The sequence below is a fragment of the Olea europaea genome, unplaced genomic scaffold (assembly GCF_002742605.1).
Source record: "Olea europaea var. sylvestris unplaced genomic scaffold, O_europaea_v1 scaffold971, whole genome shotgun sequence".
Taxonomy (NCBI): domain Eukaryota; kingdom Viridiplantae; phylum Streptophyta; class Magnoliopsida; order Lamiales; family Oleaceae; genus Olea; species Olea europaea.
In genome coordinates this window covers 62,373-65,809 of record NW_019268212.1, presented here as the reverse complement: position 1 = coordinate 65,809, position 3,437 = coordinate 62,373, and the positions used below count along the sequence as shown (strand labels likewise).

At 34.5% G+C, this 3,437-nt stretch overlaps 1 long non-coding RNA gene across 1 annotated transcript; it reads left to right on the top strand.

Moving 5' to 3' along the window:
• The first annotated feature begins 1,079 nt into the window (after positions 1-1,079).
• On the top strand, positions 1,080-2,849 carry LOC111392745. The gene is made up of 3 exons (XR_002702320.1): positions 1,080-1,355; positions 2,023-2,224; positions 2,569-2,849. It is a non-coding gene; the product is annotated as an uncharacterized LOC111392745 (long non-coding RNA).
• Positions 2,850-3,437: the final 588 nt, after the last annotated feature.

Below are 3,437 nucleotides of genomic sequence, written 5' to 3'. Positions count from 1 at the left end.
GAAAGAGAATAGTTGAGGACTCACTGATTCCAATTCTGCATCATTCTCTTCATGTGCAAGTGTTATCATATCAATATGCTAAAGTAGTTCTTGCTCAAATGCATTAACCTCTTTCATTTTTACCATAAGTGAACCATGTTCATGGCTTATCTTCCTTGCATGTACAGCATCATCCCATAGGTCTAGCTTATTCAGCTAGTCTGGCTGAAAACCAGTCATGACAAAGAAAAGCACTACTTAAGCATCATTAAGGGCAAGAACCCCAGGTAAGGGTTTGCTATCAAGAAGTTCCAAGCTCGTATCATCTCCAGTAGAGATATGGCTCATCTTATCCGCCAACCCAAACTTGTCAATGGTAGAAACAAAATCACTGTCTCCAATGATTGATATCACTCCCTTGTCACTAAGCTCTGCCAATTTTCTTAGCTATAGCACGGAAAAGAATAAACAATTCATGCACTTGATTTCAAAAATCCAGGTAAAACATGACAAAAAATAGAATTTATCTACAGTTATGAGCTACCTTATTATTTATTATACTTGTGTTCCTGTGGAAAGCTTGTCAAATTCAAAAATAGCACTATGATAAAAATGCCTTTTTGCAACATGCAAAAGCCAACATTCATTAATTAAATGTTGCTAAAAGGATTTATTGCAACATTATAATAAGTGAATGTTGCCACTAGTGTTAATAATTGAGATTTAGCAACATTTTTTTAATTGACTGTTGCTAATGTTGCTTTTTTACAACGCTTATTTAGCATTGCAATTTTTTTATTTTTTGTAATGTTTATCAAATGTTGCAAAAGACAAACGTTGCAAAAAGGTCTTTTTTTGCAATGTTTATCAAACACTGAAAAAATAGAAACCTTTAGCAGCATTTATCAAACGTTGCGAAAGATAAATCTTTTAGTACGTTTATCAAATGTAGCAAAATATTTATCTTTGGCAACGTTTGATAAATGATGCAAAAGGCCCAACTTTTTTTTTTTTAAACAATACAAATGCCAAGGCCCAGCCAAAAAGTGAAGCCCGTTGCTTAGCCCAATACCATAATTCCCATTCATGTGAACAACTTCTATCCATTCCATCCATTCAAATTCAATCCCATTCCATCACTACTTTCTCCACCCCCACCGCTGCCTACTCCTTCCAATTTCAGCTCCGCTGTCACCACCTCCTCCTTCCAGAGCCAGACTTCTCATTTTCCATTGCTACTCGCCTCACCTGCTCTCCATCTGGTCCTGTTTGTTCGATTTGAGCGTCAACGGTTACGGTAGCAGCAAAAGTAGATGCGTTCCTAACCTCCTGATGTCGGTGATTCTTCGGCTGCAGTAGAAGAACTGAAGAAGAAGGTGAAGCCCTTAGCCCTGAATCGATTCCCCGAACCTGACACTCATTTTTCCTTACTTATTTTTTGTTCTGTTGATTTGCCCTATATTCTGGTTGTTGCTTTAGTAATTAGATGGGCATGATTTGTGATTTATATGGCAGTATCCTAATTATGTTTTTGATGTTGCTTTAAAGCAGTATCCTGATTATGGCTGCCTGATTTGCCCTATATTCTAGTTGTTGCTTTAAAGCTGTTCAATTTTCTAGTTGATCTTGTCATTTCCAATTTTTTAGCGTTTTTTTAGATCCTTATTAGCAATTGGCAGAGCTTGGATATGCTGAAGCTAGTCCGTGCAGCCTTGGCGTAACAATTTTTTTTTACTTTTTGAGATATATTTTGTTTTACAAAATTGGTTGATTTCGTGTCTGAATTTTGAGGGGGTGATACTAAAATAAGAATTGAACTTCTTTAAATAGCTTATCTTGCTGATTCAATAGCAGATTTTACAAGAATTGTTAAATATAATTTCAGTGACCCTTAAGTTGTTGGATTATGTATTTTCACTAAGTTATCGTCTTGCTGATTTCCATGGTTCCTTAGCGTTTTCTTTTTCATTATGTGTATTTGATGGATGGAGAGAACATGTTTGGTTCAGCAAGTGTATTAGTTTGAGTTCTTATTCCTGTTAGGGTTCTCACATAAAAAAGAAAGGAAGAATTGACATCAAATGAGTAGTAACTGCTGCAGAGAAAGCTTACCAAGAAAAAGCACTAGTAGGTGGAATCAGAACTCATGTGTTCTCAAAATCAAAAGGAGATGCTTAAGCTGCTAGTTACTGATATGAAGCCGCTTTCTGTCCGGGACATTGTCCACAATGGAGCCACTTTCCAGGTAATGTAGTCTTTGTTTGCTCTATATGATTTTAATGTATCAATGATATCTTACTAATACCTTTTCTAACTCATAGATGTGGTTTAGGATCGGAAAATTGATGTAGTGAGTTCTTAATGATGTTGTAAATCACCAACTCAGTGGTTCTATGCCAACCTTGCTTTACGTGTCCGCTAATGTAAATCGAGCACTCTCTTACATCTCGCCAATAAATATGAAAAGAGATTAGATCTGACATTTGACCATAAAATTGCAGAAAACGTAAATAATATATGATTTGATTGAAATTCAAACACAAGAACTTTTTTTTTTTTTTTTATATTGATTCAATGCTTCTCTTGCAGCTTTGTTGGCCGTCGTGAATTGTGTGGCTAGCAAATCGAAGAGTGCATGAAGGACAATATGATTGAGTATGCCGTTACATTATTATCCGGAAGCTGGTATTGCAAGTGTGGCAATAAGCTCTTCATGCCTAAGCTGTATCAAAATTTTATTCCTAGTTTTGTTTCACTTTGAAGCTCCTTTGTATTTAGGTGGTGTTGTATCACATTCCAATGTTCAAGTGTATGGATTCAAAAATTTGTAATGAAATTATCAATTTTTATGCAATTCCAAAATTTGTTCAGAAGGAGTCATTTTCAATTTTGATAGTCAATTTACATAAATTGTTATAAAAAATAAAAAAACTACGGCAATGGTCAAAAAATATTGCGAAATGGTTTTTTGCAATGCCCAAAAAATGTTGCAAATTATTTTTTATTTATTTATTTATTTATTATTATTATTATTTTTTTTTTGCAACATTCAAAAAATGTTGGGGTTTTTTGCAACATTCAAAAAATGTTGTGAAAGGATTTTTGCAACGCTCGAAAAATGAAAAACATAGCGAAAGGATTTTTTGCAACATTTAAAAAATGTTGTCATATCATTCTATTCTACGATAACATACAGATTAGCAACATGTGGCTGAACGTTGCGAAAAGTCATTAGCAATGTTTTTTGAACGTTGCAAAAAGCCTCTTTTTTTTTTTTTTTGGGTAGTGTACCCATGGGTCCATCCAAATGACTAATTTCATAGTATCTAGAGCTTTTTTCAAATGACTTGATAGTTTGAAGTCCAATACTAAACCCATCCAGCCATTAGGAATTGCAGGTGTTGGAACAACTTGTGAAAATGTTGAGTAACACTTCAGTAGCTACTCTACAGAATCAT